We start from the raw sequence: 25,514 nt of genomic DNA, 5'->3' as shown, positions 1-25,514 counted from the left end.
TGCGTGGCCTGGCCAGTAATTGACATCCAAATGGCAGTTCCCTTCTTACTAAAATCTTTGCACACCACTATATTTCAGTGTATATTATCACACCTTCAAGAAAACCTCTCGCGCCGGCTATAATTTGTTGCATTAAAAAGCGTGTTCAAGTATTCAGAAATATACTTTTTACAGATTAATAAAAAGGGGAGGGAGATGTCCCACGACTGACCAAACGTCTGCTTTTCCTGTATTTTCCATTTTGACAATACAAAGCTTTCTTTTTTATGAGGGGAGGAGGCTGGAAAGTCAGGCCAGGAAGGGCCTGGGTTCCATTAATCCTGTACAAACGTACACATTTGAGATGTATTTTTGGGCGAACAGTGCCAGCCTTCTCCCCAGTATGAAAAGTGACAGCTTGAAGGGTACCGTGCCAGCCGGCCCCACGCTGGAGAAGGTATGATTTCATTTCCTGCCCTGGCAGCTGGATCACACAGCGCAATTTGCTGTGACGTCTTGTTTCCAGATGCGAGCGCGCCCGGCCTGTAAATTCAGGCTCACATTGAGTCGTTCTGTCCCTGACTACTTTTGACCAGTGTTGCTCAGTAGGGTCAACCACGGGATAGTGTCTGGGCCAGATGTACCACAGGTACAGTAGCAGGGGGCAGATGCCCAACACACCACTTCTCCATTTTTCAAAAGTTCTTTTGATTTTACAAAAATGATATGTATGATATACTGATAGGGACTTTCAGCCAGCCCGCTTCTTCCACTGGTATTTTGTGTCATTCGAGTTTTTCTTTCTCACACTACTGCAAACACCATGGGGTAACAGGTGGGCCCAATCCAGCCATCGGCTAACTTCACTGCGAGGGACGGCCTTTTCACAAGGAGTTCATGAAAATGCAAAGTATTTCTCTTCGGTGCCAGGGACTACTATGATAATGGCAGCTTTTTGAGAGTGTAGCAAGGATATCTCAAGGATATACAGAATTTACATAAGCAGCTAACACTCGCAGCATGAACGGTCTCAATGCGGAACATGACTTGTATTGGGTGTATAATGCAGCTCTGTCCTACCATCTGAAGTCAAGCGACCCTGGTTCCATTGTAGCTTGACTTGCACACATTCTGTATGTAAATTGTTGCGCATGATGGGGTGATATTTTTAGCCTAATTATGCAAGTTTTGTATCGATTGATTGAATTAATCATGTGTTCCTTTGTATTTTTATGGCCTTGTGCCGAAAAAAGGAAAGATCATATTTATTGCAGCTGCAATCATGTTGCATAAAGTAGTGGGCAAGTAACTGTAGTTAAGATATCTATACTAGCTGCATATAAGAATCAAGTTGTCCAGTTCTGTATTTTCCTATGGTCCATTACATATGGGTTACTACCGGTTTAATTGTAATGGTAGGGCACACGGAGTTGCAGTATGCACACAATACAAGTTATGTTAAGAAGTGAGACGGTTCATGCTGCTAATGTTAGCTGCTCCTGAAAATTCTGTATATCTTTCATTGAGATATCTTTGCTACAATCATAAGATGATGACAGCTGCAGTTGCTTTTTGGACATTTGCACGTGGTCCAATGGCAAGTTGTTTTTACACAGTACTGTTATTTATGGTCACTTATGGAGATTTTAATATATGGAAAATCATAATTGCGATTTTAATGAAATTGTTATAACGAATTGTATGTCTTCTTTTATGTTTTTTTAAATGAATAAATATTTTTTGGTTGAATGCTTTTTGAGACCGGAAAAATATATTATTGGTTTTAGCCGGTGATTTCCTTTTAGACTGACGGGGCCCAACAGCTTCTCTAGCAATAATGTTTTGGTAACTCATGACAATACCAAATAAGACTGGACAAAGTCAAATGGCTGGCAGTGAACACCAGATGTATTAACCACATGCGCCCCTGTGGGAAATGAGGGCGTGAGCCGTGCAGGACTTCTTGTAGGTACACAATGGTTCTTACATGTACTGCAGCCATACCAGTACTACCCCTCTACACTATGTATTACATGGGTACTCACAAACATATTCCCGGGGGCCGCACAGTTTGGTCTATGGTGTGACCGAGGGCCGCACTGATGCGGGGGGAGGAGGGGGGGGGGTTGTAAAGTGGGTGAAGGTAGGGGAAGCACAGCCTTGTATATCTAGTGGCTGTCTTTAGAAATGAAGGTGTTCCTAAAGTTAATGGCCTAGCTACTTCCTTTCCCTAACCGCAATTAACTTTAGATAATGGATTGCTGTATATGGAGAGAAAAATTCATTTTTAGTGCGGAGTCGAGTAAACAGCAGCCCAGTGCTGCCGCCTAGGGGGCCGCATGTAAAGGTCAGGAGGCCGTACTTTGAGTATCACTGATCTATTACGTCCCTCTTGCCCAAGTACACTATCGCTTTCCCCCTCAGTCCCTGGCATAAACTTCTGCATTACAAGTCCGCATCTTTGTATTTTACTTGGGCCTTTTGTAATCACCAATCTCTGCACGGGTAAATAACCTTTATGTTCTCAGGGTTCCGCTGTCTGCCCACGCTCATGCGCCATAAATACCACATTTATTAAAAAAAAAAATTTAAAACATGGTAACTTTGGCTTCAGGAGGGCACAGTGGTGCAAAAACCAAAACATAACCTCATGGATGAGAGGGCGGAGGTATTCTTCCTGCATTAGAAAAGGCCCAAGAGTAACACTTAAAGATTACATTTAAAGAACTTGCATGTCCCGCAGAGTTCAGCAGGATGTGCTTTCAAATTTCAGAAACTAAACACACCCGATTACAGAAATGCAAAGTAAAGAGAAAATGGAGCCACCTTGGCAAAGCCAACAAGCTACGCTTGGAAACCAACAGCATCCATAGATACCCACTCCTTGCCAGGGTTTGACCCAAAGAATGGCGCTCGCTTCGGCATCAGGCAGCTCTTTCCCACCCACCCTTCGATGCAGAAGGACTCCCGAGGGCGGCTCATCAACACCTGCGAACCACCTCATGACCGCTACAAAGAGCTCCCTAACCATGTGAGCTCGAATTCAAAGCATGCACACTGCACAGCACACTCGGGCGTGCACACTGCACAGCACACTCGGGCGTGCACACTGCACAGCACACTCGGGCACCACAAGGACCGAGCACGCACGCCGAAGGCCCCGGAATGGTTGGCGCTCAGCGCCCGTTCGGCGGTGTTTACAGTTTCACGACCTGCCGCCCAGTAAAGAAGCCCCTTTGACAGGCAACGGACCAAGATGCCAGAGTCCCAAAAAAGCGCGTAGAAAAGAAAGCTCGTCATTTCAGAGGCGGTGGGTGTATTGTGCTCCAGGAACGGGCGCTATCGACGGTCTGCAGGCAGATGCATCCGGCCTGTCCTTACCGCCGGGAGGGCCCCGGACACTCCGGCACTGGGTACCTTCACCGGACCGAATGGACATACCCCATTGCCACGGCCCGTGCATATCTGCCCCTGTTCGCTTCTCTATACCTGCGGCCACTTCAGCCCTTCGATGCTTTAAAGACCCGCAGACGGCCACTCCACGGTAGCAGAGCACTGGCGGCAGGATAAGGGGCTGCTTCGGAGCAGCGTGCAGCACACAGGCACTATATTTGGACTTCGGAGCGCTGTATGTTACAAGCAAGCAAGCCGAACACTTTGAAGAGAATCATTAATGTGCAGGGAGGAACGCCCAAAGACGAAATTAGAGAGGAAAAAGGAATGTGATGAACAATGTAAAAGGAAATACTTGGGCTTGAAAAAAAGACACCAACGACACTCAAGTAGCGTCTGTTTTAACGCAGCTAAACACAAGTCTGTGTGACCACAGTTTGTGCTGCCGCGAACTATGCCTGCCCCCCTGTATGGAGTTTTAGCTCGTTAGCACATAGGTAGCAGCCTCAATAAGTCTAGTGTCGGGCACAGAACCATACTGAGGTTTTTAACCCCTTAAGCGCGGCTCTGGACTCACTTCCAAGATGCACCGCAGCAACAAACAAAAAATCAAAACCATCTAGCGGCCCACGTGCAGCTTTATAAGCCTGTGGCACGTAGAGAAAGTACGTGTGGTGGAAAAATAACAGCTATTAGATGCTGCCTCGAGTATGTAAACCGACCCTCCCCTCACCCCCCACACAGGAGGCCGCCACAAACGAGGGGTGCAAGCAAGGCATCGTGGGCAGGCGTCGGGGTTTGTGGTGCACGCGCAGTAAGCCTGGCGAGGATACAACCTGACATTAAAACTGCTCGTTTTCAGCACAGGGTAGAATTATAACCCGGGAGGCAGCATGCCTCGGAAGAAGGCACAGCTGCTACCTCCGGATTATGCAAACAAACACATGTAACATGACATTCTGAGGCCAGAGACAAACCGCTGCCTGGGTAGTAAGCACATGTACTTAACGAATTCCACCCAGAGTTGTGTTTGTTTTCCAACATGCCTGTGAGCTCGCGACACAATGCTGCTGAAACCCGGGCATCCCAACCACTTGGGCAAACTTCGCACCTCTTCATTAGTTTTCCGTCTGCGGAGCCTTTTGGCAACACAAATGCAGAGGGTTTCAAAATGCGCATATGTATCCAAGGGGTGAGAAAACAATCTAGGGTGTGACAAATCACACATCACAGGAGCTGACTGGCAGATTATGTCGGCCATCCATCAGGAGAGTCACACGCAGTCTCTATAACATGCAAACTCATCTTGAAACAAAAGTACACTGCTAGGCGCAACATGAATTTACGGGACAACTTTCACATAGCGCAATCGCAGGTCCAAATGCAATTCCGACTCAGTGGCGTCAAGAAGGCAATGCTGGAAAAAAATCCGATAGTTTCACTGACAATTTGTCGCTGGACTGCAGGCAGAAAGAGTGAAGGATAAGACACGCAACAGTTGATTCCGCACTGTATGGATCTAAGGCATCGAACTCAAAATACAAGAATGAAAACGCAGCACAAACAACAACTCTGTCCTCAAACTCGATTGTGCCCGACTTAGGCCCTGCATGAAAACACATCCTACTAATAATCCCATTCTCGTCTCAGGATCCAAGTACATCAGATACTGTAACATAAAATGCATGGACCTCATTTTGCAGTAAACAACTACGTTAAATGCACCGCGCTCGGCTGCTTTAGAAAAATCAAAACTAAAATAAACATCCCAAAAACGTGTTTTCGTAAGGATGTTAGGCGTGAGCTTTTTCTGCAGCAGAACAAATTGGTTACATATAAAAGAGGGTTGCGTGGTTGAAGCAGAAGCACGCCATCGGACAGACACTGGGGCGCCATACCTTCAGAGCGGATCCCGGCCGTGGCGCTGGACGCGCAGCTGCCCCGGAGCCCTCCTGCCCGATGTACAGACGCGGCAACAAGTTGTGCCCGGGAGCGGCCGGCAGGTCTGGAGTGACAGCGCGCGCCGGGCGCCCGGGCTCCAGTGAGCGCGCGCGAGCGGGGCGGAGCCCCGAGGCCTCGCCCCCAGCGCGCACCACGGGGGCCGGGCCCTCGGCGGCAACAGCTGGGGCTGAGGTCCTCGGCGGGCTGGCGCGAGCGCGAGGTCAGGCCGCCAGGATATTAAGGTGACACGTCCCTCCTCCCAGCCCTTTCCTGCTCCCGCAGGAAGCCTGTCAGTGGATGCTGCGTGCACTTATCAGCGGCTTTGATCTCGGGCGAGCACTGAGCCAGCAGGAACATGAAAGGCCGGCCCGGGACCTGCGCGTGGCCTCACTGGTCCGCGCCGCTGTCACGTCAATGAAAACAGCGCTAATGACTGGGATCGTCACATTATGGGCGCTTAATTTGAATCACCCTCCTCCGATTCACCACCTCTGCCCTTCAAAAATGTGCTTTTCAAACAACTTTCTGGTCACGTGCGTTAACTCATTTTTGGGGGTGAATATGACTGTTTTAGTAGAAGATACGTTTTCCAAAGAGTCCATTGATCCCGACAAACACTACAACCCCTCCCCCCTGGGACCGAAAGTTTGGCACAGCTCCTGACACGTTACTAAAACAGACACGCATCAGTAGTAGCCGTTAAGGCCAAGCGTACCAATTTCTATAAAACAAACATAATATATAACTCCGCAGTTCTACGCCCAGGCTACTCACAGCATCTCAGAGATGACGTTTTCCAGCTCGCATAAAGCAGAGCGATCACACCAGCACTTGCAGCTCCTTCAAGAAATGATGGGCACCGCAGAGTAGGGAGATGGGGCAAGAGCGAGAGAAATCGGGGGAAAGGCAGACAACGTCAGCGTGGCAGGGAGTGAGGTGTAGACTCGGGGCCACTGGAATTATGCGGCAGGAGATGCCCAAATTATGCGGTATGGGAGAGTAAATTGTGCGGCATAATGCAGCACATTTTGTGATATTACTTAATTATTTTGACATTTTAATGCTTGTTGACACTGTCTGGGCATTGGTTCCACCTCATTCGTAACAGTTCAACGCCCAAACATAGCAATAAGCAACAGAAAGATTGCCAGTAAACCTTTTCATAGGACCTTCCACCTTGCAGCAACAAGTGCTGTTGTGTTTTAGTAACCTTTGAACCATTTGAACTAGAAAAAACTTTTTTTTGTTAAAATCTGAAGATTATGCAGCAGATGATGGATTGTGTGGCAAATCTAAAACTAAGCAAAAAACTCAGCGGCAGCACAATCGCGTAATTCCAGTGGCGCTGTGCATAGTACACAAGACTTAATGCTGGCATTAAACCATAGCCAGGGTACGGGTTCAGCGGTGGTGAATGAAGCCTATGCAAAGCGGGGAGTGGAAGGACTGGCATCCTGATTTGGGAGGCATGGAAGTCTGAGTAGGGCAGATTTGTTATTTACTAGCTTAATGGCTTTACAGGAGTCAATACAGGCTGAATAGAAAGGTTTCTGTACATAAAAATAAGCACCGACAACACAATGGTCTGGCTTACAAGAGCTACTGACTTTGCCAATGTTTTTTAGCCATGTAGAACACCAGCACGGACAGCGAGCGGAGGGGGAAAACAACAACAGGGGCAAGGGCATGCAACAACACGAACAGCGAGTGGTGGCAAGTAACAATACAGCAGCGGAAGGAGCTAGCAAGAACACAGTCAACGGGAGGGAACTGGCCATAAACGGTCATTGGGAAGCAACTAACAACATGGACAAGGGGGGGGGGGGGGTGTAAGAATTGCAGAGGGTGCCAGTTCTCAAACGCATGCACTCTTACAGAATGTCCACAAAATGCATAAAGTAGCTCCCAGAAAGCTAACAGTGGAAGGACACGGGTACTTTGGCCATGCTCCAGGGGAGAGTCAAACCCAAGAAGAGGACATGAAGGACACACACTTTAACAAATGATAAGCAAGCTAACAACAGAGACAATAAAGCCAACCAATGGTAAGCAATGGGCAGGTTCTAAGTCCTCTGTTATGTAACAAAAAGTCTTGCAAGCAGCAGCGCATGCACAGTCTCAGGGGAGAACTGAAATGTGCAGGAAGAAGCCATCCATCTTAGACTTCAAGTTAACAGACACTTAGCATTAGGAAGAGTAGCCAGGCAAGGTGTCCGGGTCAAAGCTGTGGCGACTAAGTGTTTGTATACTCACCTGTTATCAAAATCTCAGTTTTGCCCAGGGTTAATCCTTAGACAATTTTTGCATATCCAGTCACTGACCTACAAAAGCCAAACTGGGTGCCCGAGCGCAGATGTAAAACTGCAGACCTGTGGATCAAATAAAACAGGCTAGTGGCTGGACATTAATAATGAACAGGTAAGGAAACCACACGTAATAAGGGTGGCAGGAGAGGTGAAATGGCCCAGTGTGACAGACTGCTTACAGTCTGTAAGAAAAGAAGACATCCAACAAAAATCTCCCAATTTCCGCTCTCCTTCCTTGAAAGTCATGCTCCTGCAACCTAAAAATACCTAATCTCCTGTAGCACATCTATTAACCCCACCAGGGTCAGATTGGGATCACAATTAGGCCCTAAAAAAGTGGCCCACATTCCCGGTGTGTGCCTTTTCATTAAACACCAACTGATTAGTCTCATTGGGCACATGTTTATAGAAATGATTTGTAATTTTAACTTATAGAGCCAGTAGCGTGTGTAAAAACTAGGCGCACTGAGTTTTGGCCAGATGGGCAAGGTGAAATATAGTATTCCAAGAGCCACAACACATGCTCTGATAGTTATTTTAATATCCTGGCCTGTACCAAATGACAAAAATCACTAGAATCCAGTATTTTCCCCCTAATCATTATGTATTTTAAGCAGTAAACGTAACACAAATTTACTTTGTTTATTTATAAAGCTGCCTTAAGGACCCGTGACTGATCGTCAACTAACAAAGGCAGAAAAGGCATGTTAAAAAAAAAAAGAAGGTTTTTATTCTATATAAAGATTTGTCTTTAATTATTTATTTATTTATTTATTTCGAGGGTTTTATATAGCGCTGCTGGACCCTGGAGTATCAGAGCGCTTTACAACAAGGTAGAACAACAAAATATAGGATAACAATAGGTGCAAAATTAGCAACGTGATACAGTATTGCAATACGTCATTTAAAAGGGGGGAGAAAAAGGAAGGTAAACTTACAAAAGGGCGAAAACAGCAAAAAGTGATAAAAAGTTGCATTCAGAATGGAAGGGGGGATAAGAGAGGAGAGAAGAGTGGACAAGCTCAGTGACAATATTGTTATATACCCCAATATTTGTTGCGGAGAAGTGCTTTGAGTTCACTTTTGAAAAGGGAGTAAGAGGGGATGCAGCGAAGGTCCTTGGGGAGAGAGTTCCAAATGGTAGGAGCATTACCAGAGAATGCGCGTGATTGGGTTTTTTGACATTTAAGTCTAGGTGGGATCAAGAGGAGGGAGTTGGTGCTTCTCAGGGACCTGGAGCAACCTGCTTTTTTTAGTTTGGTTGCAAGGTAGGAGGGGGTGTTTTGGTGAAGAGCTTTGTGGGTGATACAAGCGGTTTTGTAAGCGGATCTTCCTTCAATTGGGAGCCAGTTAAGATTTTTGAGGACGGGGGATATGTGGTCAAATCTTTTGCAGTCAGAGATAAGTCGTGCAGCTAGATTGAGGACAGATTTAATCGGAGCAAGATGGGTTTTAGGAGAGCCGGTAAGCGTGGCGTTACCATAGTCAATCCTGGAGAGGACAAGGGATTGGACAACGATTTTGAAATCATCGGCTGGAATGAAAGGTTTGATCTTCTTGAGGTGGTGAAGGGTGAAAAGAGCACTTTTGGCTGTGTTTTTAATGTGGGGGATGAGATTGAGATTCTGGTCGATGCTGATGCCTAGGGATTTAACAGAATTAGAGGTGGAGAGGGAGCAATTTAGAGCTTTGATATCGTCGATCCAGATTTGGATGGGAAGGGTATTGTTTTTGGGGGTGAAAAGAATGATTTCAGTTTTTTTAGGGTTCAATTTGAGATGGTTGAGGTGGAACCAGGCTTGTACTCTAGTCAGGGTGTCATTGAGGTGAAGGATGTCATTGTGGGATTTGATCTTGTAGTATAGTTGGGTATCGTCAGCGTAGAGGTGGTAACTTATTTTAGCTTGTTTGAGAAGGAGGGTGAGTGGTTCCATGAAAAGGTTGAAAAGGGTTGGGGATAGGATAGAGCCTTGAGGGACACCGAGGGAGACAGGTTGGGGTTTAGAAAGGGAGTGGCTAAGCTTGATTTGCTGAGATCTGTTTTGAAGGAATGAGCAGAACCATTTATGTACCGTGCCTTCCAAGCCAAATCGAGCTTTGAGAGTGTTGAGAAGGGTGGGATGATGAACAGTATCAAATGCCGCCGATAGGTCAAGGAGTATTAGCAGTGAGGATTCACCTTTGTCAAGGGAGCGATGAATGTCGTCTGTGATGTTTAACATTGCAGTTTCTGTACTACAGCCTTTTCTAAATCCAGATTGAAAAACATCAAGGAGATTGAAGGCGAGGATATGGTTCTCTAGTTGAGATAGGACACATTTTTCCAGGGCTTTAGAGAGGAAAGGAAGGTTAGAGATAGGGCGTAAGTTGTTAAGGTCATTTGGGTCGGCAGAGGTGTTTTTCAGGATGGGAGAGATTTGGCCAAGCTGAAGGGAGGCCGGGACGCAACCAGTGGCAAGGGAGGAATTGATGATATTGGTCCATATAGGGGCAATGGTAGATTTGAGGTCTTGGACCAAATGAGCGGGAAGAGGATCCTTGGAGTGGGAGGAAGGTTTGAGTTTGGTGATGATGTTAATGATTGAGGACTCTGAAACTGGACAACATTCACTCCATGAAGCATTGTTTTTGGCTGTGAGTTCATTAGGAGGGGGGTGTGGATGAGCGGGGGTAGGAAGGGTTATAGAGGGGTCGCGAAGAGTGGGAAGACTGGACGAGAGTGACTTAGGAGTGTTAGGGAGGGTGTGTTGTGTGTAGGAGGGTTGGAGTGATGGGGGAGAGAGGAGAAGGAAAGTTCGATCTTATTGACTTTGTTAATAAAGAAGCTGGCGATTTCTTCGCATTTGTCAATAGAGGCTGATATTTTAGGGGGGCCAGTAGAGGTTTGTTTTTTAACAATGCTAAAGAGTTCTCTAGGTCTGTTTCTAGCCTGGTCAAGTTGTGAACGGAGGAAGGAGGCTTTTTCGTTATAGATGTGTTTTTTGTATTGGGCTCTAGCAGTTCTGAGGAGGACCAGATTGTCAGCGGTGGGACGATTTCTCCAAATACGTTCAGATTGTCTAAGGGACCGTCTTTCATTATTGAGTTCAGAATTGAACCAGGATTTGGGAGGGTTGTTTTTTTGTTGTTTGAGTTTAATTGGAGCAATTACATCAAGGGCTTCGAGAATAGAGTTATTATAATGGTTAGTTAGGTCATTGGTGCTGTCAGAGGGAGGGGGGAGAAGTAAGCGGGTTTTAATTGTGGATTCCAATTCACCAGGAGGAATAAGGTGAAGGTTGCGTGTAGGTTTCTTAGGTAGGGTGTTTATGGGGGCGGGACGATTAGAGGGTCTGTTCACGTTGAAGAGGATGAGGTAATGATCAGACCAATCGACAGGAAGTATACAAGAGAGGGAGGCCAGGTCGTTGCTGGTTATGATAGCATCTAGGGTGGAACCTTTGTTGTGAGTGGGGGAATGGCAGAGTTGGGACATGTTGGTGATGTCAATGGTATTCTTCAATGTGATGACAGCAGGGTCATCACTTTTGTTCCAGTGGATGTTGTAGTCACCAAGGAAGAGATTCTTAGAGTGTGAGAGAGAAGCTTGGATAATAAGGTCAGACATCTCTTCAGAAAAAGAGATACAATTTCCAGGGGGGTGGTAGATGGTATGCAGCCGAGTGGTGGGAGAGTCGTGCATAAGGAGATCTGCGCAAAGGTATTCAAAGGATGAAGGGTTTTGTGATTCGACAAGCGAGATGTTATGTTCAGCTTTAAAAATTAGTGCAAGGCCGCCTCCCGTTTGCTCTATTCTATCTTTCTTGATGATAGAGTAACCTGGGGGAATAAGAAAGTCGAGAATCGGAGTGGAGTGGGCGGTTAGCCAGGTTTCGGTTAGGAATGCTATGTCGATGTTTCCGCTGAGAATGGTTTCAGCAATCTCAGTGGCGTGGCAGGAGGCGGATCGGCAGTTGATCAACATGCAATGTAGGGGAGAGGGGTCAGGTTGTTGAGTTGAGGGACAGGTCTCAATTGTTGTGGAGGTCTAGGGGAGGTAGGAAGAAGGGGGAGTCTGCTTATACCTAGGAGAACTGGGATAGTAGATTGATGAGTAGAGTGCTTAGTGTCAGAAGATTGGTGAATGAGTGGTGTAGCGGATGAGGGTAAACAGGGGGCGGAAGGTAAGTTTGTGTAAGGTTTAGTTTCAGAGGTTCTTAGGCAAGTATCAGGTTGTGGGTGGGGGGGCGTGATGGAATTGTGGAGTGAAACGATTGAGGAAGGTTGAGCGGGTGAGGGACAGGTTGAGGAGCTATATGCGGGCGGAGAAGAGTTGATGTTGGTAGTCTCAATTGTGGGGCAGTGTGATGGTGGGTTGGAATTGGTGTTAATGAGCGGAGATAGTGTGTATTGGGAGGGGGTGGGAGAATAGGTATGGGTAGAGGCGATGGTATTGGTAAGGAGAGAGATAGCGTTTCTGAGTGAGGAGAGTTCAGAAACGAGGGATGAAAGGAGGGGTTCAGTGTAAAGGGGTGTCAATGTGTGGGTTGAGTTTGAGTTTGGAAGAACAGTATTAGTTGGGTAGTTGTATGGGTTAGGATTGGTCCGAGGGGGGATCAAGTGAGGAGTAAGGGGAGGAAAACCAGGAGGGGGGAGGGGGGTGGAATTATAGTGTGGGGGAGGATCATTATTGGAGAGTGGGAGTGTATAGAAGGTGGATGTGGGAGGGGTAATCCTATTAGGGAAGCAATTAAGTGAAGATGGCAAGGGGGCAGTAGGAATTGGCGTCGTTGGAAGAATGTGGGTTCTTGGGGATAGCAAGGGTGTGTGTGAGTGGGGTAAGGTTTGAGGAGGTGTGGGGGCAGTAAAAGCAGTTTGGGGGATGCATGAGAGTGGGGCGAGGGGAAGAGGAGTGAACGGAGGAGAGGTGGTAATTGAGTCAGCGGAAGGGAGGGGCGTAGTAGAGGGAGTAATATTGGGAGGTTGGGTTACCAAGGGGTGAGTGTTAGAGGGCGAAGGGACATGGGAGTCTGGGGGAAGGGGGAGCATAGAGGAGAGGGTTTGTTTAGAAGGGGGGGAGAACTGGGGGTAAGTGGTAGAAGGAGAGGTGAGGTGGGCGTCAAGGGGTGGGATGGACATAGAAGTGAGTGCATTGTTTGAGTCAGGGGAGATAGGGGGGAGAGTGAAGCGGGCAGAAGATAACATTGAGGGGTTGAGTAGTGTGGAGGAAGATGGGGGAATGTTAAAGAGGAGATCGAAAGGAGAGGAGTGGGAGGCGGAGTATAGAGAGTTCAGGGATGGGGGGGAAGCAGGAGGGAGATAGGGCAATCATACAGTGTGGAGGATTCATGGTTGGGGAGGGGGGAGTTGTTGTTGTGGGCGGGAGGAGGGGTGGCATGGGGCTGGGAGATAAGGGAGTCGTAACATGTTATAATGTTGAGCACGAGAGAGGTGAGTAGAGATTGGGTATAATCGGTGGAATTAGTTGTGGAGGGGGAGGGGGAGATCAAGAGGGGGGGTAAGGTGAGAGGGGTGTGAGGGGATTCCGTACTAGTACTAGTGACGTAGGCTAGGGAGGTCAATAGTGGGTTGGAGGGGGTAGGGTAGTTGGAGGTAGGAGAGGAGGGGGGTATTTCTGGAAGAGGTGAAAGGAGGGTAGTGGAAAAGAAGGGAGAAGACGGTGATAAAGTTTGGGGTGATTCAGAGGAACGAGAAATGGGTGCATGGGAAGTGTTGCGGGGTTATGAGCCGTGGGATTGAGGCGGTGGGTGGGTAGGGTTCAAGGATTGTGTGAGGGATTGGGAGATAGTGCTAAAGTGTTGTTCAAAGATATCGAGATTATTTTCTGATGATTGTATGAGAATGGTTCCGGATTTGAAGATGGAGATATCTATTTCACCTGGAAAGGAGGGGGACGGCGTGGTGGAGAGTTTCAGGCCATATGGGATTTTGCGTGAGTTAGATATAGGGAGGTGACTAAGAAATAGGCTTTTCCATTTAGATGGGCGTTTGGTGAAGAAGATGAAGTTGGTGATGAGTGAGGAGTTGGGGCTGTTGTGATGATCTGCAAATAGAGTTTCTGGGTGGAGGCAGAGAAGTTTGTGCTTGAAGTTTTTCTTGCCATGTTTGGAGAGGTGGGAGGGGTAGAGGATGGACCAGGAGTTAGGGCTAATTTTCGAGATAGGAGAGCTTGAGGTCGGGGGGGGGGAGAGAGAGGGGTGGCATGATTCAGAGAATATGGAGAGAAAGAGTGCAGGTCAAAGTAGAGTTCAAAACTCCTAGCGGTGAGGATTAAGGTAGAAATACCTAGCGTAAAATTAAGTGGAAAACCAAGAGAAATAGAGCATCAAATGAGGCTGAGCAGGTAAGTAATGTAAGTGTAAAGCAAAACAATAATATACGTCATAAGGGTTGAGTAGAAGGAAGGATATATCTTAACTAGACAGTCCAGGAGTTGAGAAGTTAGAGATTGACGTGGATCTAAAGCAAAGTTAGATAAGTACAACAATAAAATAAATATCTAAGCGATAAATTACTAGTGAGCATATAATGGCAGTATGCGGTGAGGATTAAGGGACAATACCTAGTGCAAAACTAAGTGGACAAACAAGCGAAAAAGATCATCAAAGCAGGATGAGCAGGTAACTAATAAGAAAATGTAAAGCATAACAGTAATATACGTCATAAGTACAACAATAGAATAAATATCTAAGCGATAAATTACTAATGAGCATAGAATGGCAATATAGGTTATATAGGATAGGTCAAAAGTCAGTTTAGGAGGTGGTAGGGGTAAGGTGAGGAAAATATTGTAGTAGTTTAAGTGAAGAGGTTAAGTATGGTAGGGAGGTAGAGGAGAAAATTGGAAGGAAGAGTGAGGCACTGTGTATATATATATATATATATACATATATATACAATATATATATATATATATATATATATATATATATATATTTTTTTTTTTATGCAAATAGGGAACAAATACAGCAATAAAGTAATATAATATACCCAAACATAGATTAATTAAGGTGCATATAAAAGAATTATGAGTAGCAGGGGATAGGTCAGAGGTCAGTTAAGGAGGGTGAAGAGATGAAATGAGGTAGTTGGGAAAGAGGGTGAAAAAGGATTGGAGGGTATAGTGGAATAGAATACCATTAAGAAGAATAAAAAAATTAAAAAGGAAGAATTATCATGCCCTGGCGTTTGCAACATTAGAAAACGTGAACTATGGTCAGTCATTTAAAAAAAAAAAAAGTTTTTGGTAGTTTTATATAGTTTGAATTGGTCCCGGGGGCTTTGGATCTAGTTCAAGGAGCACCAGCTGTGTTAGAGGAGATCACATTCATTTGTATTTTTCAGCCTCAGGACAAGAAGTGATTGGCCTAGAATCACAGGATGTTGAGCTAAAGCCGGGATTTCAACATAGTTCCAGAGTGGACAGGTCTGGTCAAGGTACCCTCACAGCTAGGCCTATGCAAACACCCTCGCCCATTCCCCCCCTCCCACACACACCACTCAGCGCTGAAAGACACTGGGGCTGAGATGACGACACTGGGGCTGAGATGACAACACCTGGCCCCCAGCAAAGTCCCTGAATACTATTTCCCTCCCAGTCCACCAAGGCCTGAATGTGCTGTGATGACCAGTGGGGGAGGGGCCAGGGGAAAGACAGTGATTTTGGGCTGGGTTGAACCCAAGAGGTGAAGTTAAAATGACCCTACAGCCAGAGAAACAACTGCCCCCCAGGGAGCCCACTGGCCACTATCACCGGACACTGAACACCCTGCAAGGCTCCTTTACTTATCCCACCCTCCTCTGTTTAACATCCCAGCGTGGGAAAAGGAGCACTGCATTTGGGGGTGTGTGCAGCCCCCCAGGGGCTAAACTGTAGTCTGCAATGGCAGGCCTAGTGTTGCAAGTCCCTGCCCTGATAGTCAGCCAGCCTTACAATAGAGCGGCCTGGCTGGGGGGCTGGCAAAGATTGCAAGGCACCGCGGGCCGGGTGACACAGGGCTTAAAAAAACACGTCCCGCAGGTGACATTTAGGGGCCGTCCCATCGGCCAATGCCAGACTGCCCACCTTCCCAATCCAACCCTGAACTCCATCAACCATCTATATGAGCTATCATAACCTGCCAGTGATCAAGCCTAATGCCTATTAATTTAATCTACCACAAACAAATTGGAGTGAATGCATGGAATGGTTTGCTTGAGCACACAAGACTAATCCTTATAACCAATGACACTGAATTAACCACTAACCCCCCAGTATAGTCCCCGCCTCCCCCTAAACTGTCGTGCATCCCCACATTTTAAATCACCAAGAGAGATTGGAGTGGGTTAAAAAGGCATGTTTAATCTCAACAATTCATAAAAATTACAAAAGCGAATCACATGCATAATTAATATCAACAACACACTTTTAATATTGACTTTCAGGATTGCAAAATTCTTATCTCCCCAGCACCAAGGGGGCCCTCCTGGCTCGCATCCCTCAAACTGAGCATCCCAAGCAAGGTGCACCGTAATCTGTCGCCCTAGCCTCCCCAGCCGGTGGTCACTTTTTCCCAGTGGAGAGCTTACCGTCTCCCCCCTCAGTGCTGGCCTAGGGAGTACGCAAGGCGGACTCCCGTCCATTGTGTTAGTCAATGTCACTGTTCGCAGGTCTCTTTACCGCCACAAGGGTGTCCCAGGCCCTCAGGTCTGACACCCTCCCCACCTGCGTTCTGCACAAAAGACCAAAGTCCCTTGACCCAAGTATCTGTGCCCAAGTCCGATAAATGCACTCCATCATGGTGATACATAACGTCTCCTGAAATCATCCTGTGCGGGATATGACACAAGCGACCCTTCACTGAGCACAACTTGGCCAACTCCCCATTGAGCCGCCTCACTGACACATTCAAGGATCTAGCCCGCACTCCAGGGCCCCATGTTCTGCGTGGTATCATGCCAGACCAAGCAATCCTGGCCAACGGAAATATTCGCCCTAACCACGCAAATTCTGTCAGCAATGCTTCTTTGACTGTCAGGCGTCCGCGGTCGACCATGTCGTTTCCACCCAGGTGAATGATAATCCAATCTGGAGATCTCAGCCCCTCCTGTTCCCTTATCTCCTCGACGAGCCGCCTTAGGTGCCGAATTTGCATGCCCCCGACGCCTCGCCACAGGAAATCCGTCTCGCTTAAGCCTGCCGGCTTCACCACTCGCCGTTGCTGCAACCGCACTGTAGCGTGACGCACGAACGAGTGCCCCAATACCCACACCACCTTTGCGGGCATACTACTGAAGAGGAGAGAAATGGAAAAGTCAAGCACAATCCGCATCGGGTGATCAATATTCAGTCATAACAATTTGGGCCTCACATATCTCTTGAAACAGTCAGACGACCAGCGCCCAACCCTTTTCACAGCGTTGTTTTGGAGGCCTGCTCCTGCCGCTAAGGTGGCCGCCCCATTTCTAAATGAGTGGGAAGAGTACCCAGATGCACCTAACCCCAGCCCAACTAGGGCCATCCCAAAGACTGCTTTAAATTGATATTGTGACAAACAGTCCCCATTCTCATGCCACTCAACTGGCCATTCCGCCCCACACCAGGAGGGCCCCAAGATCGCGCCAACGCCTATGCTGCCGGCAGAGTCAGTAAACAAGCCGAGCTCTGCGCTGGACACTTGAGGAGCAGGCCACACTACCTTTCCATTAAAATCCCTCAGGAAGCTGCGCCAAACCCTGAGGTCGTCCTTCACCTCCGCCCTCAGGCGCACGCGGTGGTGCTTGTGGGTTAGGCCCACCATTGCCCTGGCTATAGACCTTGAAAATGGGCGCCCCATGGGGATGATTCTAAGGGCAAAGTTGAGCTGACCTACCAGTACTTGTAACTGGTGCAGGGTAACCTTAGGCCCTGCAAGGGCTGAGTCAATCGCTTGGGAGAACGCCTGTACCTTGTCCAGTGGCAGCCTGCACTCCCCTGCTACTGTGTCAATTTCAATGCCTAAGAAAGACATGCATGTGTCTGGGCCCACTGTCTTATTTGGTGCCAAGGGCACTCCAAACTCCTGGAACATAGCCACCAGGTCGTCAAGGGCCCGAGCGCACGCCTCAGAAGCAGCAGGGCCCATTACCATGAAATCGTCTAAATAGTGCACCCCCTCTTTATAACCAGTCCTGTGAGAAAACACCCATTGCAGCATGGAACTAAAGGTCTCAAAATATCTGCAAGAGACCGCACACCCCATAGGCATACACTTGTCATAGTAGAATTGGTGGTGCAGCGGAAAACCCAAAAGAGGGTAATCCTCAGGATGCACAGGTAACAGACGAAAGGCTGACTCAATATGCGTTTTGGCCAAAATCGCTCCGGGCCCTAAGTCCCTAACCCTCTGTACAGCGGCATCAAAAGAGGAGTAAGTCACTGAACACAATGATGCATCAATAAAATCGTTAACTGACGCCCCCTTGGGTGCTGAGAGGTTATGGATCATTCTGAACTGCCCAGGTTCTTTCTTAGGTACTACACCCAGAGGGGAACACACATAGCCCACCAGTGGTGGGGCCGGGAAAGGGCCGGCAACCCGGCCAAAAGCCCGTTCTTTCTCTACCTTGTGCGCCACCACTGTGGGGTGCATTCTAGCTGAAAGGAGATTGTTGCACTGATCAACAGGAGGGACGCACTGGGCGGGAATGCGAAATCCAACCGAAAAACCATCATAGAGTACCTTGGCTGCTGCCCTGTCTGGATACTGATTGAGCCAATAAATCAGTTTCCCAATGTCCACTGGCGTGGGCAGCTTATGGCTGCGAGGGCTTGATGTCTCTGCCTCCCGCCCCCCCACGCTCCTTGGATTTCTTATTACATTTGAACTCAGGGTGGGAGGAGTGGCCACAGAGTGAGCACGCATGTCTAAACCTGCACTGCCCCGCGGGCCAAGTGAACGCCTTTTTATTAAATGCCCAGCATGATCCCCTTCTTCTCCCCTGGGCCCCCTTGGGATGTCCGAAAGGGCTGCTTTGTAAGATGCTCCCTGCCGTTAACATTCTCCAGCCATGCATTAATTTCCACCTGATCTCACCCAATGCTAGGGTTCTCCTTTTTAGCCCACCGGAATTCCCTATCATAGTCTAACCATGCTGACCCCCCATGTGTAGCATGCGCCTTCACAATCTTATTTGTGTAGAACACCAATGAAATTGCCAACTCCGGTTTCTTCTCCAACAACACAGTTGTAAACACATGAAAGCCAAACAGCCAATTTGTCAAAGATTCCTCCACTCTCGGCTTCCTATCCCTGAAGGAGTCCTCTTTCCCTTCCTTCTCCTTGTACTCAATGTCCTTCCTCTTGGGTCTGATTAGCGCAAATATGTCTACATAAGCCCCCTTCCAGATTGTTTCTTTCACCTCCAAGGTAACATGGGTAGTTAACATTCCCGGCTGGGACAACACGTTCCCGTGTACCGCCCCGGGTATTACCCCCGCATTAGCCCCCTTGGTCGCATGCCTTACCTCCTACAGGTATTGTAGCTACCGCTGGCGCGGGGGGATTCGCTCCTGATGCCATGCTGGAGTTCGCGCTTCACGTCTCTACCAAGAGGGCCAACTGTTTCTGGATTTCATTTATCGCACCCTGCTCTGCTGACTGTGCGGGGACTCAAGGGGCCGCTGCTAAGGCACTGGGTTTAGTGTTCGCTGCTGGGGACACCAGCTGCCCCACCAAGGAGGCTACTGACGCCAACAGGCCTGCCGTAGAGTCCTGTGCACCCTCGCTACAACCACTGGTTGCTGGCGGGGGGGTGGGGGGGTGGGGGGGGCGGTTGGTCAACAATCGTGGCAGCCCCATTTGTCTGTGCTAACGCCTTCAACGCTTCCCTGATTCCTACTGGATCAGCTGGTGCGGGAGCCTCCTTCCCTTGTCCATTCCCTTGGGGGGAACCTACACCTTGCGCCCCTAACTTTGGTAAAGCAGGTGTGGGTGGGGGTTGTTAAATCCTGAGCTGGGGGGAGAACGGGACCTACTGATCTCGCGTCCTCTTCTCTTGAACCCTGAGCGGCTCTGCCTCTCTTTTGCTTCGCCCCCCCTTTCCCTTTGCGTTGTACCCTAGGCTTCTTTATCAACGGTGGGAAGGCAGCCCTGGGAGGCACCCCCTCCCTGCGTGGACGGTCTCCTAAGCCTCCCTGCGCCTGTTCCTCCTGGGATGATTCGCTTTCTTCGCTGCTCTCATCCTGGTCATTGCCTAGTTTAGCCAGTACTAGTTTAAGTAACTGGGCAATTTCCGGGTCCTTGTCCTTCGTTTTATAGCTCACCTTCTTGGGTGCCATTGTTGAACTGTTTCCCCTGTCTCGCGTGTGCAGCTGCTGACTATTTATGGTCCCTGCCCAATCGCGCGGTAATTTGACCCCTAATTAGCCTCAGATACTGCCGCTGCGAAATTCCCGGCGTGATGATTCACCGTGTGTAGCGCTAACTATCGCGCGTTCTGTTGCCCCAACACGGCTCCTGCTTTGCAGTCCGCCACGTGTTTCCCGCCTGACTTGTCTTTGCGCCTATCTGGCGCTTCTCTTTCTCGCTATCAGGCTGCTCTAATTGCTATCAGGCTGCTCAGACGCTCTTCATTGGTTCACCCCGCACCCAGTACCCTCGAAGGCCCACCCACGTCGCCCTCGAAGGAGCCTGCACACCCCGGAGCACCGCCGGCAGCCGCAGACCACCGGAGCAGACCCTCGCCTTTCACACGCCCACAGACCCCCTCCCGCAATCTACGGCTGCAAGCAGGCACCCCGAGCACACCTGACTCCTTACCTGGCGAAATGGGCGTGCTTCGTCTTCTACGCGCTCGTCTTTCTTGCCTCTTCCCTGGACTTGGCTCGGATGTCTCGCCGCCGCACTTAGGATCCTCTGACCCCCGCCTCCGCTATACAGTCGATGCGACCAGTTTAAAAGGAGTTTAAAAGGGGCTGTAAGGAGGGGGGGGGGAGCGCACGGCGCGAGATCAGCCGGCTGGTTGGTGGCAGAGGAAAAGAGACAGAGGCCACGGGAACTTGACCCTAAATAGGCCAAAGATCTCCGCCCTCTGCCCCACCGGAAATGCGTCATCCTGACCCCGGAAGTAATTGGCGGCCGGTCACCCATTGGGCAAGCCGGCCGCCCATAACCACGTGACTGGGGGGCGGGTCCTAAGGGCGCGCTTCTTTTAGATTTGCGCTTGGCAGAGCAGCTGGCTGCCTGGCGGCATGCACTTTAATGCCTCAACAGGGGTAGTGAGCACTATTTAAATGCAATTACATATGCCCATTCATTCACTTAACTTAGGAGGAGGCCATAGTGAATAATGTCAAATGTCGCCGACAACTCAGGGCCTGCCCAGTGAAGGGCATCAATGTCTCCAACTGCAAGAGATTCTGACACAACTTGTTTTGGGGGAAGAAAGAGTGAAGTTGGCTTACCACATGTTGTTTCATTAGTTTCGCTACCACTAGCAACAGCGTGATTGGCCTATCACCAGCAAGGACTTTGGGTTCAAGTTAGTTTTTTTCAGAAATAATTTAAGGTGCTCTTCCCTCAGTTTAGTGAGGAATAAGCCAGACTACAGAGATATACTGGCAATATCTCTTGGAAGAGATGGGCAAACACCTGTAGCATGGCCAAGGGCAGAGGATCAGCAGGAAAGCCTGATATACATTTAGAACTACATTTCTGAAGCACAAGACTGACTGAAAAGAGAACTAGGCAAAGCCACTGGGAACATTTCCAGAAAGTGATAGGATAAGTAATGAATGTTCAGCTTGTACTTTGGAAATTATCTGATAATCCTCGTCTAGTAAGAATTGGAAGAGTCCATCACATAAAGACTTTGATGATTTAATAATGGGTGATAGAGCAGACAATTCGTACGTTCCACCGTTTAAAAAATAATGTTGTTTATTATGTAGAGAGAGAATTCAATCACATAAACGTTTTTTGAACTTTTCTGATGGCCATTTTATAATCTGCCGGCTGGCCTTTTAATAGACTTTTCATTTCAGGGCTACAATTAGATGCCCTTTGTGTTCTGCTGATCTAGCTCTTCTTTTAAGTTCCTGTAACCGAGTGGAAAACCAAAGAGGCTCTTTGGTTAAAATGTAGACTTTAGAGACGTTTTAAGGTGCAATCTGATCTGCTGATTTTATCCGGGGAATAAAAGTATTGTAACTGGTAAGAGGGACAGAAATAGAAAGGGAGATAGCAAGAGCGGCTTCAAAGCAGTCAAAAGTGACTTTATTCATCTGCTTACATTTATACTGATAACCAGAGAATGAAGGGAATGGTGTGTGAGCTTGCCACAGGGAATGGGTCAGGGAGTGATCAGAACATAAGGAAAATACTTTATTATTTAAAGACGGAACAAGGCCCAGGTTGTGTGCCCTGCTAAATAACCAGGACTAGAGCATACAGACATTTCAGAAAGAGGGTTGAAAAGATACTAACAACCAATTTCAACAGGATCTTCTAAGTAAAAATGAAAAGCCCCCAACTCCCAAGAATAATGGGTAGGATGACCAGATCGTCCGACCCAAAAAGCAAGGCATTTCGCAAAACCAGAGTAAGGACTACAGTTTTACATCAACACCGTGGCGTAGCAAGGTCCGGTGGTACCCAGAGCGGAAAATGACAAAAATATGTGTTAAAAACACATTTTTGCCATTTTGTCACCCCCCCGCCCCCCTCCGTGATGACACCCAGGGTGGCCCACGCTCACCCCACCCCACTTCCTACGCCACTGCATGAACAAAGTGGCAAAGAATGACAGCGCTCATCAGCATAGAAACACAGAAGAGGCACTAAGAAAATGAAATGTAAATTTTAAAACCAGCATCCAACCTTCTAATTAATTTGCCTATTCAATTCAAAAGCTTTATTTGGTTTGTGCAACAACCATAAAAGCAAAAGACATGAAATTAACAACAGTTGTAAAAACATTCATTACATAGAATAGTCCTCTAATAGTGAAATATACATATTCTAGCAGCAATCTGTTAATAACAGTATCCGGTACATAAACAATCCAATTTGTTATCAAGTATGATGGATTTCCTAGCAGCAAATGATTTTAAAATATAAGAAGCAGCATAAAAACATACCCCCGGGTCATTGAGCATCGCTAATAATTTTATAGCAGCGTGCAATGTTCTCACATTAAATTTTAAGAATATTGGCTTCAAGTAAAAACGTCTTAAGTCAGAGTAAAATTTACAAAATAGTAAAAAGGGAATAGTGCTTTGTTTAGATATCCCGTCGCATGGGCATACAATCTGCAGACACATTTTGATGGTAGGAAAGGCAACCAAATGGTGAACTATGCTTAATCTCAGGCGAATCGAAACAAAACTATGAGATGGCCTGGTTACTACTGTCAGGTAATCTTGGAAACCTCTTCTAACCTCCAGCTGGTAATAAAATACAGAAGTAGGTTGCTTCCAAATCACTTTCATACGCACTTCGTGTTGATGGGCTAAAAAGGTACTTTTGATCTCCTGTTTGGGTACTAGTGTAATACAACCCGGATCATCCTTGATTGAGAAATTAAATAAATTGTTACACCAGTTCGAAATATTCTTCAACCAGGAGATCCAAGGATAAACAGTCAATGAGAATGGATTGGGTAAATTTAGTCTTCTCTTTTGCCCAAATGGATCTCCATAACAAGAGTGGTCATAAACCAATAAGATCCGATAAATAATTAATGCCTACTTCACGGTGTATGATTTCACTGGAAGCTGATGGAGGTAGGCACAAAAGGCGTTTTAAAAACAAATTTTCTTCTAACTAAAGTGTCTGTGCATGATTGTGGCCCCAAACACCTGCACCATAAAGGGCTATTGCGACACATCTGGCAATGTATATGTCAACCATATCCTTGATGGGGCGGGTACCTAACAGCTGCAAATCTAAATATCCTGTGGGCACTCTTAACCATCTTGGAGCGTACGTTCATAAGTTCATTCAACCAATTCCCATGTCCTGAAAAGGTTACGCCCAGGCAAAAGAAGGTATTTACCAGTTCCACTGGGGAATTATCTATATAAAAGGATTTGCTTCTCTTATTTTTCTGGCCACATACCATAACAAAGGTTTTGGTCTTATTGCTTACTCATAACAGCTAACTAGCCCTGCTTTGGAACACCTAAAAATGTGCCTCATTGTTTTCAGTTTCCCCTCTTAAAAAAACGGGACATTAGCCAAATTTACCAATATCTGCCAGGACAACTGTTGAAAAGCCGGGACTGTCCCGGCAAACCAGGGATGCTTGGTCATCCTAATATTAGGTAACTTGTCCAGGATCAAAGACGTGGTCAGGCTTTCAAATTATGTCAGATTAGAAGCAGGAATATAAGAGCATATAAACCAAGAGAAGCGTCACGATTTTAGTAGCTCATTACAAATGGGGGAGGGTTATGCAGGGTATGTATCTATACATCCAACCTCTATTTTGATGTATTTCTATACCGTTCTCTCTCTCTGTGACTGTGTCTATCCAGCCCCCCACACACCCCACCATCGTCCGACTGCAATAGTCTAATTAGGTCGCTGTCAAAGAGTCTAGTAGTGTGTGACCTATCCCCCACCCTAAAAGGACGGTGCAACCACCACAGCCCACACCTGGGAAAGTATGTCAGTTAGTAATCTACAAATAACTATAAATTGCAATATTCAAAATCAAAAAGGCATAATAGAGTACTACTACCGCATCCAACTAGTCCACTCCAACTAGCTGTTGCTGTGCAGCAGCTGAGACCAGCACCAAACTCTCAAAGGTACACCCGAGTTTGCTGAGCCCAGGAGGGTCGTCAGGAGTGCAGCTTGGTCAGCCAGAAGACAAGGTATCGTCCAGGAAAGGATTTGGCAGAGCCTGCAATACCAGGCGACTGGTAGCTCAGTGGTGACTGGACTTTTCCAGGACCAAGAGGACTTCAAGGGACTTCGACCCTGTGACCAGGACTGTCTCACTCCCTTCGCGGACCTAAGAATAGCTGCAGGAAGACCTCCTTTGAACGCATCGCATTAATAGCATCCTTGAGAATATTTACAATACTGTAACCCTTTCATCAGGACCACTTTCATAGAAAACCATAGCAAAGGATAAAAGTGACTGGAACGGACTGAAGACTGCTTCACCTGTTGATGTAACTGTTTCTGAGGGCCTTGCTGGTCCCCCTGACAGGCTTCCCTGTCAGAGTTGGTCACCCAAAATAACTCTAACTGGTCACAATATAACTAGCCAAAGTTTTTGCTCAAAAAGTTTTTAAGTGTCAAATTCATTGAATTTGCCAATGCGTATCCGCAGTTGAGTGAAATATTCTGATTTAGTATACCTTAAAAATCTGATAACTCCAGAACCCTCCATTGGATCTTTTTGTTGTGGTGTCTAAGAATACATACAAATACAGGCTATTTGGATGTCAGATTTCTTGAATGTCTTGTTGATTTCTTCAATTGTTTTGGTGCGGTTTAATTGTTTTACACTTGTTCATGTGTGTCTTGCTGCTCAGAGCCACAGCTCCCCAGGGTTGAGATAGAGGGTTTAACAAATGAAACCTGCTTGTCCTAAAGGGGTTGGCGAGTGTATTACCAAACCTGCACTCTGCTGGTCAGAATCACTGCCTCACCAAGACTTATACCTCTTCCACTCCTGGCATGTGCTCATTATTGTGACTCAGTGTCTTCTTGACCTGTATTTATTATTTAATCACTGAGGACCTCCTCTTACGCCTTGAATAACTGTGTGTATGACCTCCTAAATATGTTGCTTTAACCCATGTTGTGAAGCGCTCCGATACCCTCAGGTCTGGCTAGCGCTATACAAAACTCTACAATAAATAAATATTACATGGTAAGGCCACACAACCAACACCTATTTCCTCACACTAATGCTGTGGAC

The 25,514-nt window shown here is 47.2% G+C and overlaps 1 protein-coding gene across 4 annotated transcripts in view; it reads right to left on the bottom strand.

Moving 5' to 3' along the window:
* The window catches only part of DISP1 (dispatched RND transporter family member 1), a 659,288-nt gene that overhangs the window by 184,637 nt on the left and 449,137 nt on the right, over positions 1 to 25,514 (bottom strand). The window contains exon 1 of one of the 4 annotated variants that reach the window (XM_078649830.1): positions 5,271 to 5,389. The exons of the other annotated variants lie outside the window; for them this stretch is intronic. The gene's annotated coding sequence lies outside the window, so the exon portion shown is untranslated. Of the gene's footprint in view, positions 1 to 5,270; positions 5,390 to 25,514 lie in introns of those variants that run through there. 4 annotated transcript variants of the gene reach the window in all.

The sequence above is a fragment of the Lissotriton helveticus genome, chromosome 6, assembly GCF_964261635.1.
Source record: "Lissotriton helveticus chromosome 6, aLisHel1.1, whole genome shotgun sequence".
Taxonomy (NCBI): Eukaryota; Metazoa; Chordata; class Amphibia; order Caudata; family Salamandridae; genus Lissotriton; species Lissotriton helveticus.
Note: the sequence above shows the minus strand (reverse complement) of the source record. Positions and strands in the feature narration are given on the sequence as shown.